The sequence below is a fragment of the Cygnus olor genome, chromosome 6 (assembly GCF_009769625.2).
Source record: "Cygnus olor isolate bCygOlo1 chromosome 6, bCygOlo1.pri.v2, whole genome shotgun sequence".
Lineage (NCBI taxonomy): Eukaryota > Metazoa > Chordata > Aves > Anseriformes > Anatidae > Cygnus > Cygnus olor.
In genome coordinates, this window is record NC_049174.1 from 149,390 (window position 1) to 165,994 (window position 16,605).

At 36.5% G+C, this 16,605-nt stretch overlaps 1 protein-coding gene across 13 annotated transcripts in view; it reads left to right on the top strand.

The window, feature by feature from the left end:
- The window catches only part of FAM126B (family with sequence similarity 126 member B), a 56,268-nt gene that overhangs the window by 7,134 nt on the left and 32,529 nt on the right, over positions 1–16,605 (top strand). For all 13 annotated transcript variants that reach the window (XM_040562394.1, XM_040562405.1, XM_040562399.1 and 10 more), the window contains one exon: positions 15,143–15,244. The gene's annotated coding sequence lies outside the window, so the exon portion shown is untranslated. The remainder of the gene's footprint in view (positions 1–15,142; positions 15,245–16,605) is intronic.

Genomic DNA, 16,605 nt, shown 5'->3' on the forward strand with positions numbered 1-16,605 from the left:
TGGAGAACTTTCCATTGCTTTTTTTTAAAGACATTCAGTTGAGCCAGAACAGCATGAGCTAAACATGGACACAGGAGACCAAGGGGAGTTTAGATGTGGAAAGGAAAAATGACTAGTTCCTTATGTGCGTGGAGTTGTTTTTTTTTTTTTTTTTAAGCTGTTTGCATCTTGTTCTTGGCATAGAGCAGGTCTTAGTCAAAATTACCAGGCTTCAAAAGTTTCTTTTAGATTGCTAATTATGTGTCCATTCTATTTCATAATTGTAAGAGAGAAACCATGATATGTGGTGGTAACTTGATCTTGTCAATGTTGCATCTGCGCATTAGTTTCAGGTAGTAAGATCCTTAAGTTTCTGGAATTTATTAAACTACATTTCTGGTAATTTTTTTGGAAGATAACAGAATGAGGTGCTGTTTTTGTCAGGCTTCATGCAAGCCATTCTTGTAGCTTAATGAACTGCAATAGACTGCAGCACTAATCTTTGCCTTGTCAGAGTAGCAAGAACTTCGTGCAAGTCTCTTAAGCAATAAAGTCTCTTAAACAATTAAGTATTACCTATGGAAAAACAAGTAGAGCTGAGCATGTTGGGGTGGAAGCTAAATTGAATGAAAGAAGAAATACCTAAAATATCAAAGTAATTTAAGCTAAGCGTTTATTAAACTGTGTTTCTGAGCTGTTTAATTTCATAGATGTTCTGTGACAGCAACTCTTCCTTTAAAACAAGATTTTCTTTATCTTCTCACCATAAACAGTGTTAGAACTTGAGAGAGCAAATAATTTGTCCTGACTGTTAGCCCAGCCTGTTCAGCTGATTGCTGCAATGTGAATGGTTTAGGCACAGTTTCATGTCCAAGGGACAGGTTTGAGAAATGACTAAGAAAGGAAAGTCTGTTTTTCTGCATCAGTGGTGAAAATACACACGCGGTCATTCTTTGTACATACAGAAATGAAACTTTGTTGGTTTATTAGTTGTTTCAGCCATAGAAGAGAGCAGATGCTTTTGGGACTTGCAGGTGTCACTGCACTGAACTCCTTACTTTGAGAGAGTGCTTTTTTTTTTTTTAAGTTCTGTGTATGTTAAATCCTTGCTAGCAACAGGCCTACTATGTTTTTTTTAGCAGTTAATTTTCAGAGTTTATATGGAAAAATCTAAAACTACTGTACCTATTTCCTTTTTAATTGAAGTTAAAATGTTGGCATTTTATGCCTGATTTTTAACTTGCCAAGTTAGCTCAAATAAAATCTCTGGAATTTAAAAACAAAAACCAACCAACCAAACCCAAAACTGTTGGAAATACTCCTGTAAATTCCATAATAATTTCTAAAAATTAACTGTATTTGTATTTTACTTTTTTTTTGCTAGCTACTTCAATGTTTATCTTGAATAAAACTCATGATGCTAGAGCAGAGAAAAAAATGTGCAACTATGGAATTTCACAATTGTGCACAAATTCCTAATCAGGTTAAGGTTTGTGGATGTATTCCAGACTGAGTTAGGGGTCAGTGGGCAGTACTATTTGACACTGCTGCTGCTGAAATTGTGTAATCAAGTATTGTGCTGATTGTCACAGGGTGTTGTCGTCCCTCCACCTCCTCGCCCTCATCCCCATCTTTATTTAGCAATGTATATTAACCAAATGTGCAAAGGTTGTGTTTGGTTTGTTTCCTTTGTGCCCTTTTCCTCAGACTTGAGGATATTGATCAATGCTAAAGACAAAACATTACTTAATGTGAGAAAAGTAGAAGAAAGTTCAAAGAAACTTGAGTAAAGATTAGGATGCCTCTAGATATTTATTTCATGTAATAAATTAAGACTTAAAGTGTGCTGCAGAAAGCTTTAAAATGATCTATTGGTCATTGAGAATACAGCTTTCCTTTTTTTGCCAGCTGCTGGAAAAGAACTTCTTTAGCACTGCTGCTTGTCCTTTTACCAAAACGTTTTGTAGGAATGTTACCACATTTGGCTGGTGGAGATATGCATGGGTATGACAGTCAACTGCTTATCTCTTCTACTAATGCTTCCATGATGAAAACATACCAGACATTGTATTTGATATCTTATTTTAATACAAATTTTTTGATTTTTGTGAGATGTGGGAGAGAGGAGGGACAGATAAATCAACATTATTGTGCTGGTTAGGAAACCTTAATCACACTTTAAAGAGTTTTCAGCTTTAGCAAGTTTTGAGGTATTTCAAAATCATGTTCCAACAGGTAGGTTTTGATAGACAAAAATATTTTTTTCCTGCATCTTTTGTCTTTATACAGAATTCCAGTAATAGTTATTTTATTGCTATTTCTGTAAACTATTGGGAAATTCTGCTTTAGTAACGTGTTGGCTTTGAATTGATTTGTAAGATTGTGATGACTATATTTTTGTCTATGTGAATGCAGACTGTACAGCTTTCTGAAATATGGAATATTGCTATTAGTAAATTGTCTTTGTGTGCAATTGCCTTGTATCTATGAAAAAGAAAAAGTTTTAGCATTTACTTCTTTATTGCTTGACAGTGTTTGAAGTTAGGATCTTTATTTCTTGGTTTTAGTTACTCAAGTGACACAGGACTGATTAGGAAACAAAATCATTAAAATATAGCTACAAAAGTCGTCTTATTATGCCAGTTGAATAGCTGGAAGATAAGGCAAAAAGCATAAGGATTTTTTCTGCCCCAAGTATGAAACTCCTACTGCTCACTGATAAGAAATGATTATTGCATAATCATATTAAGTACAAGTGTGTACATAATTATAAGTACCAGGGTTCCTGGTATGGATTTGTATTTTGTTCAGAGCAGTTTTCTCACACACTGAAGTACTCACACTTGGACTGTGTGAGTTGAACTTTTTGTTGGTGTTGTTGGTATGTGCACCTTATCAACCTTACTTTTCAAGAGGTTGCTCAATGCTGTGCAGGTACATTGTCTGCATGCCAATAACCGCAGTGTTCCTAAACCTTCTGTCTGAGTTGCCTTTGAAAGACTGTCCATGCCTGTTTTTGAATCATGATGTATGAAGGGTATTAGAGGAGTATATTCCTTGCAGCAAAAACGTATAACCAAAAAATCTCAGGTGCCTGGTGCTTGCACTTCAGTATGCGCTCACTATTCCTATCAGCACAATTCCATAAGGAAATGGAACAGTGATGTATTTAAAAGGCTGTTTAATTAAAAACAGGCTTTGATTAATTTTTTTTCTGATGTATTTGAAGAGGATGAACTAAATTTTCTGTATTGCCAATATAATTAAAAAAAAGTGTAAGGTCAGAAATTTTACCTATATGGGCAGCATGACTTACCAGTAGAAGAATAAGGAAACTGTGTACGTCGAGTATATTTCATGTGGATAAGTTTATATTTCAAGTGGATGTGCTATATAGAATTTGTTAAAGAAGACCCTTTTGCTTAATGTTTCAAAAAGTAGTAGTATAACTCTTTGACATGTCTGCATTTAAGGCCATCTCTGGTCTTTTTCCAAAGGTGGATTTACTCAGGAAGACTTGAGGGAAGAAAAAACATAATTCTACCATTGCTTTTGAAGACAGTTTTTAGCAGAACTATTTAGTATTACAAACAAAACCCCAGAGCTTCTCTGTGTATGGGTGAGGTTATGTAAAAATGGCTGAATTTTAGAACTTTGAGTCCTCAGTTAGCATTCCTGCTGTTGTGTTTTATGGATGCAAGAAAATATATTTGAAAACCTAGAACGTTGTAAAATTGACAACTTGTAAAGAAATTCCATTCCTCCTTCCACACCAACCATAAACAGAAGGAACGTTACTCAGAAGCTAGCTGCATGAATTTTCAGTGCTGTTAAATCTAATTTTTGGTAATATTGAAAGACTCCTGCCTTCTGAAAGTACACTAGGACACTATTTGACAAAGCCTTTTAATTTTGTTCAGGCTACGTGTAGAAAATGTTCATGAAAATAGCAGGATGCACTTAATCCCTCTCCCCTACTCCTCTTTTTTCTCTTTTTCCCCATCTGCTCCTTTCTGTTCCTTTACGGAATTCACCAGTGGCTGATCTGGGGAATAGGGTTGTTTCAGTAGAAATCACACTCTTAATTGCTTAAGCTGCTTAGTGTTTCATCAGAAAAAGTTGTGGAAATCCTCCCCCCCCCCCCCCCAGTATTGATCTACAGCTAAGATAAAAGAAAAGCATTGAAGAAAGTGTTGCCTAACAGAGATCTGGTTGATGTAAATTATTTGTGCTAGGTTTAGATTACATTCCTAAAGAGACTGTATATAAAAAATTGCCCCAGAAAAAAAGACTTAAATTTCTGTTTAAATAAACAAATAAATAAAAAGTCCCAGTATGCTAGTAACTTAGTGCTCCTCACTATTTAAAAAAAAATAAATAAATAAGCCACTTCACACTAAAAATATTAACCAGTTCTTTCCTAGGACCAGTCCATCTCTATCCTTTTCTAACATTAGTTTAAGAGTAAAAGAATAACGACTGTATAAACACTGTGCATTGTGTTTAACTATTGAACAGTGAAGATTAATTATTAAACACATACCAAAGCAAAAGAGGAAACTTGTGTAGCTCTAGTACTGGTTTACATTTACTAGTGTTTTAATTCTCATACAGTTGCTTCACAGAGTTTATAATTCCATTGGATAGGCCACAGAATGCCAGACCGTAGTAAGCTGAATTTCAGAGTTTCATGAGAATTTTTATCAGATAATTACAACAGGCTGTGCTTTTTTTAGAGGCACTATTTCTTTGCCTGGTTTCCGTGAAAGAGAGAGTCCATCAAAGACCGTATAACCTCCAGCTCTGGAGGAATCCTGTTGAAGTTAATAGGTTTGGTCACTGGCATCAATTTATACAGGACAATTACCTTAATCAATTGGGTCAATTGAGTGGATAGCTCATGTTAAGGTAGTTCTTGATGGATCTGTGTTGTCCAGAATTAAGATGATCAGGAACGTATCTTACTTATCACTTGTGGATTCTGTTTCATAAAATGAGATTGGTCTGATTCCAATACAAAAGAACAGTATTTTTCTTCTCATCTTGGGGGATTGTTCTTTGCAGTTCTTAGACCCCCTCTCTAACTTTCAGAAAACGAATATAAGGCAGCTATACTCTGAGCAGTTTTGAGTCTGAAAGCTGAAGCATATCTTGTGTTTTTGGATTGTTGATGCTATGCTGCTCCACCTGAGAAGAGCAAGCAGCCTGTGTGTGTGTCTTAAGTCCTCTTCATAGTTTACATGCAGATTTTGATTGCCTCATGTAATCCATTGGGTCAAGTGGAAGATGTCTGTGCTGTAATGAAGTTGTTACCTTGATGAGCAGTGTTGAGATCAGTAATATTTCATGTACCTGTATATTGGTTGTTCAGTTTGCTTTTTTGAAGTCTAGGAATTTCTATTGGAAAAGCAAGGCCAGAACATCAATCAGAATGAATTTTATCCTTCAAAACCTTACATCTTAAGTGCGAATGATGTATCTGAGTCACACATAAGAAACTTACGTGAACATGCAATAAAGGAATATATCCTAATGCTTAGGAACATTTAACTGGCATTTTGAAACTGTATGTTGGAATTTTGTATTCTTAATGTCATAATACTATTCTTTAAATGATACATTATCTTAGCTATAATTGAAATAAATTTGTATTCACTTGTTTAACAGTTTACGGATATGTGTAGGTAAGTGTAATGATGGCGGGAGAATCTGAAAACCCAGCTTCATTTACTTACGTTCTACTTCATAGAGCTGAAAACTTTACCATCTGAAGTTGGAAATAATAGAATCTTTCAGCACAGGTAATGACAGAGGATCCTTTGTGTCAGCTCTCTTTGGGAATTTTTAGGGTAGAGGAAAGAAGGATAGGTAAATTAATTCATGAATGTGTAAGCTAAATTCTCGTTCGGGTGAATTGCAGTTGGAGGCAGACATTGCAGCAAGAAATATATGCTGGTATCTTAATGGTCTGAAATTGATAGAGCACTTCATTTTTGATGGCTGTTTTCATAATATAACATTAGTTTCTGTCAAGGGAGAATGTCATGGCTCAAAAATGGGAAGCTGCTTAGAAACAAGTTCATATTTCTTTCCTTTGTGGGCAAGATTGCTGTCTGTTTCAGCGTAATGTTTGCAGTCTTGTTCTAAAGTGTGTGTTGAGGTTTTTTGTCTTTGTTTTGTTTTTGTTCCCAAAGAAATTCTATCTCAAGATTTAACTCATAATTGCTCATTTTTAGTACTTAGTACTGAGTGTTCCGTAACTGTGGTTTTGCAAGTGTAAGCCTGCTGTTATACATACAGCTTTTTCAGACTACATTTTTACTGTGTGTTTCCTATCTTTTAGCAAAGTCTTTCTTGATTTAATTTACTTTATGAACCAAAACTCTGTACCAAGAAGTTGCTTAGGAGAGGTAGGGTTACACGAAAAGTAGTTTGCATGGAAATGTTTTCGTAAGTGAAGAAACTAATGAGTTGCAGACAAACTAGCATAGGAAGAGTTACTACATATGAACTAATGCAAAGGGAGGAAAGCCTGTATTGTTTAGTGTAGGATGGGTTATCGTACAGGATCCTGACAAGAGAATGCTTTAGGTTTAGTGTAGGTTGACTGTATGAAGTTGCTTCGAAGGAAACTGGTGCTGAGAGAATGTATAAGGTAACATTTCTATGACTAACCTACATGTGGGTGTTATATATGTGTGTGTGTGTGTCCAGTCTTCATAATAGAATAATTAATGCATGCGTTGCTGTGTTTAAGGCTGCAGGATAACTCCTTTTAATACATTGTTGTCACCAAAATCCCATAGGTAAAGCAGAGGGAGTACTTATACATGTCTCTTTCCACGTCCTAAGTTGTCTTAACTCTTCTCTTTCTCCGCTACATTCATTGCATGAACTCCTAAGAGAGAGATTTAGCTACAAATGTACATGGTATGGCTGTGGCTTTTTTCAGGTCCTTAGACTCTGTGAGACAAATAGGACTTAATTTTTTCCTCTGGAAAAAATTCACCTGACTTCAGCTTTGCACAAAATTGCTCTGTGCAATGCAGTGAAAATATTAGCTTTATAATCCTTTATTTTTTTTAAACTGTGCTATAAAGTGTCTTTTCATATTTTCATTCACACTGCCCTAATTGTTTGGCTTTCAGCATGCTACCAAAATTTTGCATCTGCAAAGCACAATTTCAGTGTAATAATTATTGATAGAGGGCTTGGCAGCACAGATTTCTGGTGCTTGAAAAGGCACAGTAGATGGTCTAGGTCTTAGAATGACTTGGAGGCTTTTGGGGACAGATGGGATGTGTCTTTTCTTTATACCTTTTTTGACAGCAGCTGAAATTTATTTGACCCTTGTCACAAGAAACATCTCACCCTGTGGATGTATGGTATCATAAAAGTTTGCAAGAGTGTTGTCAATCTTTGGCCTTACTGTGGTAGGGCTGCCTTGCATCATTTCCATATAACTGTCTTTGTTGCTGGTATCCGAAAAGCAATTCTTTTTAGCCTGGTTACCATTACTGAGTCAAAGGAAGTAATGTCTTATCTGAGTGTTTTGCATGACTAAGGCTTGCAATCTAAATCCCACATGTGGAATAAATATGTCAGTATTTATATTTTAATGTTGGGATGTATGTCTGTCTGCTTAAGCTGACAATTAAATTACCTAGAAAGAGTCCGTCTTCCAACTCCTTTTTTTTATTAAAAAGAAGACTTGAACTGATGGTTTAAATTAATAACTGTCCAGAGAATGTTTTCTTTCTTTCTGTCCTCGTCAGTTTTATACCTTGCAGAAGTTTCCGTTTCCCTCTGCTATGGAGTTGTTATGGCCAAGACAGTTCTGACAGATTGAGTGTACCTCTTTCTAATGCCAGGTGGCGGTTGTGGTTCTGATTTGTTGATGACAACAGTTTTTGAATTTATTTTTGATGCCTTTATCAAAATGGCGGCATATATAAGTGTATATTAAAGATGATTGCTATAGAATATATTTATGTAGATGGATAGAATGGGATTGTAATGCTATCTGTGATGATGTGTTTATTATAATAATGCATATACTTTTAAATCAATACCAGAAGTAATCTATGAACTTTTCTCATAGAAGCCTGTGGTTACCAAAATTGAACATTCTCGCGTTTGCATTTCATGTCCTCATTATAAAAACTAGTCTTGTTTTCTATGGGGATCAAACCAGCCTTAGAGTCAATCCCTTTTCCAGTGTGGAAATCAGAGCATAACATAGCTATTTAATATAGTCTAGCATGCAATCTGACTGCAGCTGGATAAAGATATTTATGCTTATATTCTGAGCAAATAAGGAACAAGATGCTCCTAGGAGAATGTTTTGTGAAGCATATCAGTTAAGTACTAGCTTACGCCATTAAGTTTTCTGCTTTATTCTTTTTGTTCAAAAAAAAAAAAGTAATAATGTAGAACAGGTATTATAAATATGTATATAAATCTCTTCGTATTGTCCTCATGATATGTTATGGTGAGTCCCACTCTTACTATAAGGAACAGTATACCGGAGTCTAACATTTCTACCTTGTTACATTTTAATGTTTTATTTTGTATTATTCTGTTACAGAATTCTACCTTTCATACCAGTTGGAATTAAGTTCTTTTAAGGCATGCAGTTCTTTTTTTCCCTTTGAATTATAAAAATTACTCCTGTATCTTTAATCTAAGGTTAGAAGTTATTTTTCACTATCATTATCCTCATTACTTGCCTCTCAAACGCTTTTCTGCCTGATACATATTTTCTTTCAGGATGCTTGAATCAAATGTGGGCCAGTATTTCAAATAAGGGCATGCTATCAATTTTGTATGCTCTGCTTACATATTTTCAGAACTACTTTGCACTGCTTTCGTGCTGTTAAAAACCTCGATTTCGTTTCTGGCAGCTTATAAATTCCTTAGCAGATGTTTTCATTAAGTGGTTGAATGTATTATCCAGTCTTTTTCCATTCAATCTTTTAAAACTCTGCATTCAGGAATAACGCAATGTGAGAAGTTCAAATTGCTTTGTTTTCTGCAGTTGTCAGCGTGTTGCCCAGTTCCCTTTCTCTAGAGGTCATGTACAGTCTAGTAATGGGGTGACAGGAGAGGGGAGGATGTTTCCCGTGTAGTTCAACCACTTTGTCATTTCTTTTTCTTTCTTTTGCTTCCCAGAGTGTTAATTATATTAAACCAAGTGTTCTTATTATGAACCTAAGAACATTCTGGATCAAAGGAATAGAATGTTGATTTAGTTGAAAGTAAAGATCCTTTCTTGCTGCTTTCCATGCTACTTTCTTACAGATGTGGCAGGGAAAAGTCTTTCTTTAAATATACTTCTTTCCATGTTCAATAATGAATTGTAGATATGAGAAGAGCGTATACATAACTTGGAAGAACAAGCTGTATTGATACTTGTGTTTTCTGTTCTTTTAGACCTACTGTCAGACAGTAAGGTTCTCTTGCAGGAGTGACAATGGAGAGACACCATGCCACTTAAACCTTTGTTCTTATTGTTGAGATTTCTCCCTTGTCCAGATTTTAATTGCATAATACTCTTGCCATAGACTTTGAGGTCAGAATTTACAACTTTGTTATTCATCGTGCAGCTGTGACTTAGTTACATTATGTAAATTGTGATGTCTAGTAAGTATATAATGGCAAGAAAGTGGACTTGTTCTTGAAATGTGTGTCCTGTTTATGTAACTGCACCCCACTACACCCTTTGTTTTGAAGCCTAAAATCCTAGATTCTTTAAAATAAATAAATAAACAACAACAAAGCCCCCAGACACTGCATACTTGAATAGTCATATCTTCTTAGGTGTCAACAATTACTAATATCTAACTGGTAGCACTCTTTTTTTTAAATCCCCACTGTAATAGCTTGTTATTTCTCTTTTGCCAGTGTTGGCTCTGATTATTTGGCTAATTGTTTTTCTGTTGCAAATTGGTCTTGGTTAGTAGTTTAAATGTAGCCTGGTAAGTAATAATAAAAGGGTACTGGCTGTAAATACATTTTAAATGTAAGTGAAGCACGTGCTCTCAGATGAGAGAAGTTGAATAAACCCTTTCTCATATATATATTGCTGTAGAATTCAAAAATTCTTGGATAGTTACCTGAGTTTTACATTTTATTGTTTCAGTAGTGTATTACTGTAATACGTTTTATTACAGATGTTGATATTTTCAAAGAAAAGAATAGCGAATGATGAATGAGTGGACTCTTCAAAATGGGAAACCCATGATTTCATATTTTTAAATTATTTGTGCATAGCATGAGCTAGTTTGGAGAATCCTTTTGCTTCGTACAATTCTGTTTAGATCTCAACTGTAATTTGCAGAAGTACAATGCAAGGCTGTGACTTCCTTTGAGAGCAGCATTTTGTAGCTTCAATGTTAAATGTAAAGATTCCAGGTCTAATGATTCATCAGCTATATGTCTCATATTCTGCCATTTTTTACCAAATGAACCAGTTCAGGATCAGATGATGAAGGTGATTTTAAGTACTTTTATGGCAATCTTTTCAGTAATTACTTTTTTGTACTTGGTTTTAACATTGAGAGACTGTGCTCCCAACTAGAACTCTACTGTTCAGTGCTTTAATATGATTTTAAACTTACTTGCTTGTGTGGTATTTAAGGAATCTGAACAATCAGTCCTTATGTCAAAATATTTGAGTATATTTAGTTATCGCTGCTATTAATAACTAAATTTCTGTTTAGTTATTATGGTTCCTGCATAAGAACTTTTGAGGGATAGTAGGGAAAAAAAAGTATTTAAAAGAAACATGAGAAATATGTTATATTCACTGTATTTTGTTTGCTTTGGGAGAGACATGAACACTCTGGAAATGAAATTTGGTACTCTTATTTGAGGCTGCTTCAGCTTTGAATAAACATGCACAGGATTTAATGCTGTTGAACCAGTTTGTTTTAGAGACACACCCCTGTGGTACCTGATGTATTTATTTCTTTTTCTCCAAAGGTTAGTTGGGGCACAGCAAACCAGGGAGTGAATGTAAGCATGAGGTGTGCTTTACAGATGCTCACGTGAAAATCCCAGAGCAAGTCTGCATGTCAGGCAGAGATAGTCACACAATTGTTCTGCTTGTGTTCCTCTCTAGACAGTGTCCAAGTACGTCAGGTGTAGCCTAGCTGGTGGGGTGCAGCCTGGTGAAGTGTCTGCTGCTCCACCAGGGCGGTTTGGCTCCAGGGTGGGCACAGCCACTGGGCACTGAGCTTTTGCTAAGTGCTCACATAGGGAGTCAGTGCTGTAATCCATATCCTGACTAACTTGAGTGTTTGTGCAAGTCCTTAAAAATGTTTGTAACATCCAGGTGGATAGTTTGAAGGGAAGAGTTGACTTGTCCTAAAGCTGAACTAGGAAAGCAATCTTGGCTGAAATAGGTGTGGACTACTTCTGAAATGATACAGCAGAGCTGCTTGCCTACATCCTTTTTAAGTCACATGAGCAAAGCAGGCCTTAACTTCTGAAAAAGTCTTTCAGGAGGGCTGCAGATGTACCCTTGGAGAAACAAATAGTTTGTGTTTACATTTTTCTGTAAATGTGGTGCAAGGGTGGCACTTAGGGTGCTTTTCATCCTGGGATATAGTTTATGCTATTGGTCTTTAATGTACATGCTGACAAAAATATTCTGAAAGCATTAGAACAGCTAGCTGTATTTATATAGGCAGCCACTCAAGGCAGCATAGGAAATCTTCACTGAGTGAAAGTGGATGGATCATACAGTAGAGTTGGCACAAAAAGATCTGTTGTGTAAAGCTGTTTTGCCGCATTCTCCTAAGGTAAGAAAATAGACAAAAAGCACTATACAATATTCTTTTCTTCAGGGATGAGTAAAATCTTACTCCATCATATACAATAAGACATTGCACTGGGTTTTGTTTCTGTCAGTATTCTTCCAGGGCGTAGCACAAGCTCTGTCTTTCAGCAGTTGTTTTCTAGACATCTGCTTTCCTAGGCAGCAGTTACAGCCTTGATTCTGAAGCTGGCTTACACTAGAAGAGGTCTCCAAACGGAGTTTGCTTGAAGGTCAGATGCATGGCCCAAACATTGGGACAGAAATATGTGGGATACTGGTGGGGAAGGTGGACTTTTCCTTTTCATGGTAGATAGCTGCTAGGTGACCTTAACTATAATATGAAGTTGCACCTAAAGTTTGACACCAACGCAAATTCAGTTTTTAACACGTCAACTGTGAGTTGACTTGTTTGACCACCAGCTATATGTGGATTTTCTGTAAGTTCATTTCTTAGGTAGGTTAGGTGTTATGCCATTAGAATACTGGTTTTTACTTACTGCGATAGTAACATCGGGACCTTTATAACATTTACAGTAAGGCTTTTGTGAATTGTTTTTGCACCTCTTGGAATTTTCATAGTTTCTTCAGATATGCCAGACTAAATTCTAACTCAGGAGAATTGCAGACCATGGTGGTTTTACCCTGCTGGGAAGCTAAACTCCAGCACAGCTGCTGTCTCACCCCTGCAACCCCCCCCCCTCAAAAAAAAAGAAGGGCGGGGGTAGAAAGTATGCTGGAAAGAAGGGGGGAAAAAAAGGCTCACGGGTTGAGATAAGGATAATTTAATTAAAGGGAAAAGAAGGTGTGTGTTTGTGGGGGAAAACAAGCAAAGGCTGCATGGAAACACAGAGGGAAGAAAAACAACTAATATTTGGCCATGTCCTGGGAAGCAGGGCCTCAATACAAGGAGTGGTTGTTTGGGAGGACAGGTGTCTTCATAACGAGAACCTCATTCCTCTTTCCCTCCTTTTATTGCTGGGCGTGACACCATGTGGTAGAGATGCATCCCTTTGGGCGGTTTGGGTCGGCTACCCTGCTGATGTCCCCTCCCCACCTCTTGCCCACCCCCAGCCTGCTGGCTTTGGAGGGAGTCTTGGTGCTGTGTCAGCACTGCTCAGCAATAGACACCACACTGGTGTGATACCAGTGCTGTTCTAGCTACAAGTGACTTGCAGAAAACGGACTCCACAATCAATAAGATTGTAAAGTAGGTATGTTTATTCAGCGCTGAGCAGCACGGGGGGTAGTCCCACCGAAGTCATGCGCGCCTGACGCGGCAATTTGCCATGGTTATATGCAGCAAAGAGTTACGTATGCATGAAGTTTCACAATGCGCCTATACATATTCATAACCTGTCCTCTCTTCATATTAAAATTAGTTCCAAGGAGTCATTTCCATAAACTCCTCCCATCTGCGCTTGCACAGTGTCTCCTGGTAGTGGTCGTTGGGGGTCGTGGGGATGAAGGTTGGTGACTCTTCCTCGTCACTGCTAGCTGACCTCTTGTCTTTGTGCAGCCTCAGTTGCTCCTTGGCTCTTGTCCATCCGCAGGACCAATTTCTACCAGCTTCTTAAGATAGACTCACACTCTTATTCGGAGACTGACCTTAGTAAGGGGCCCAAGGCTTCTTGCTTTAGTTAATTTGCACAATGCACCATAGTTAGCAAAGACACTAAATAGCATCCTAGTTTAATGCCGTCAGCGTTTTCTCTACTTGATAAGATTCTCTTAACTCCCTCTTTCAACATCACTGTATGGGCTGCTGCAGGGAAAGTGAACTCCATCCCAGCCAGACCCAGTACACTGATACTTCAAATTCATTAATTTCACTTTATTTGTAGTGTTCTTCTCTTATTCCAAACATCTAGATCTTTACTGGCCTGATGCTTTTTTTTCCTTGATAGCCTTGAGCACTTTGCTTCTGCAACAGTGAGCCTGCTCAGTATTCTCCTTGTGGTCTTGCTCTGAATGGTAGTGTTACAGGGTAAAGAATACTTAAAATATACAATGCTACTTGGTCCTTAGTGTAGCTTTGTGTGCATTTTGCTCTCATATTGGAGCTGGGTTGCAGTTTCATACCTGTTGGTGTTCACTGGAGTGTAAAGAAGCGTGTGTGGTTTTGCCTTGGTTTATTTGTTTGTTCGTTTTTAAAGCATAATCTTAATTCCCTCTTGCAAGGGTTCCCTAAGGAAATAGTTAACTTCATAGAGAGTTGATGTAATTTCTTGAGATTTATGCAGCACTGGAGGAGAGCAGCAACATGCCTCCAGATTTTAACAGGGTCTTCCAAATGGAAGTAATTGTTTGGAGGGTGAGGGTGGCCATGAGTTACAGATGATAATAGTATCTGATTTAAGAATAGTTACTTACTGTGTTGCATATGTAAAGCAGTTTGAATCCCCACATTCCATTGTGAGGCTATGCAATTTAAAAAAATATATATCTTTTACTTAAATTTAATTCCCCAAACCCTGCAAACTGGTGAATAAAATATTTCATTTCAAGTAAAAGAATTTTTTAGTCTGATGTTCCAGTCAGGTCCGTGTGTATCTGTTTGTGCTGAGTCCTTTTGTTTACAGTAGAACACTGTACAGAAATAGAAGTTCCTTTGTCTGATTTGTTGCTATATACCTGTGGGGTCTTGCTCTGGGGCCAAGAAGACTTAAATTCATATGCAGAAAAAGTGATTTCTAACTTTTTACTGCAGCTTTGAAAAGGTTCCACCTGGTTACTTCACAGGTTATATACCTTTGGTTTTGACACTGGGGATAGCAGGTTAGGTATGATTGAACGTTATTCATTTACTTCACTTTCCTGATAGAGGTCTCCATATACTGAAATACTCTAATTTACTTAGATAAGGTAAATGGCACACAGGTGAGCCTAATGCTCAGCATGAAGGGATCTTGCTCCTAAATGTGGACATTAGTGTAATGTATGATTTTTCGCAAAGCTATTGGAATTTTTGGTTCTGTAACAAATATGTATTAAGAACAGTAACAGCAAGGAAGAACCTTTAATATATTCCAACTATGATTTGTACCTTTTTTTTAACAGACATCTTCTCCGAAGTCAGCATATTGATTCGACTAATTTTTTAGAAAATTTTTGTTTATCTTGCATCTTTCTTGCACTGTTTTTCATAAGAAATAATGCTTCAGTTTTCCTTTGTAGTATGCATGGAGTACTATGTGCCAGTAATATGTAAGGGCTTTCCATGTAGGAAAGACTTCCTTCTGGACTTAATATAGGCAATCCCTCCCTTTTTTTCCCTCTGTTAAAATACTGAGGGTTTGTTGTTGTTTTTGTATTTTTAATAGTAAATTGCTTTTTATCTTTCAGAAAACAGGGCAGTATTTGAAGACTTGACAAATGCATCCCAGGCTGAAAAACTGCACTTCTCCTCCACTTCCTCCTTTAGAAAACTGACTTCTTTAAAGAGAGGTAAAGTTGCATGTTACACTTCCTGTAGATTATGTTTTTTTTTTTTTCTGGGTCAAGTGAACTGAATATGAACTTCTTCAGTAGCTTGTTTGGTAATGTTTTAAATTAACTTATATATACATCTCTCATTCTGATAACTGGTATCTTTTCCCTCTCTATTGAAAGCCGTGTCTTCAGAAACCTTTGTTTGCAGAGATCTGTTTAATTGTTTTTTGTTATATTAAAGTATTATTTACCAATATTTCAGCTAAAGTAAGTCATCCATGTGCTACTTGAATTTAAATTAATCTAATGTTGTTACTTCTGAATCTGATATCTCTTAGGATATTTAAACATGCTTTAGAAATCTGAGGCAGATTCTTACACCCAGTCTCAATGACTTGCTAGCTGCCAAGGGCCCTACTAAATAGTACATGTAGTCTCATTTATACAAAGTTGCATGACGTGAACTATAGGTTCCCAACACAATTTTAATGTTGCATTTCAATTCGTTTTCCATTTATCAGGTGTTGACCTGGTCTTAAGTAAAAATTTTCCTTCAGAAATCAAAAGAAAAATGTTCTTAGACCAGAATGTGCGATTTCAATCATGTAGGCTAGCTATTTGAAATTCATCACAGGACTTCCATGGTGTAACTTGTATACTAAGCCCATAACTTTTGTTTGAGCCTAAATAATTTTCAAAGCACACCTGAGAGAAAATTGTAAAAAGTAGATTTCACTTCATGTTTACTTGCCTTTTTCCTGTAAAATTTGCAACAAATTTTGCAAATAGTAGCACTTCAGATACTCTTAACATTACTTGTATGTAGTTAATGAGTGAGTTTATGGAATTAAAGATAATAGTAATACCTTTTATCTTGTTATCATCTGGTTTTGGAAGTGTTTCTCTTTTTTCCCCATCCCAGGCTAAAAGGAAAAGGTGACTGTATTAAAGGGGGGAAAAGTTTTAATTATTATTTTATTTTTAAAGGGGTGCTTTGAAGTTGTTAAACATTTGTAGTTTTTAGGAAAAAGTGATAAAGATACCTGACAATGTGTGACAGTTTTGTTACATGTAACTGTTATGTACCTGTATCAACTTAAAAAAAAAAAAAAAAAAAAAAAAAAAGAAAGCAAACAAAAATCTGATCAAAGTATCCCTTGAAATAGGGTGTCCCTTTTTGTCTTGTTTCTGTTTAGGTAGTTGTTTAATTGCAGGTCCTGTCAAAACCAAACTTTTGATGAAACTGTAAGAGAATCACCACCTTCTTGTGTCTAATATCTTTAAAAAGCCCTTGTATTTTGCTGTCTCCTCAATTTACCCCTTTTCAGGTCACTATTCTTAATTACTTTGCTTTTTTGGGAAGGTTACCCAAGAAT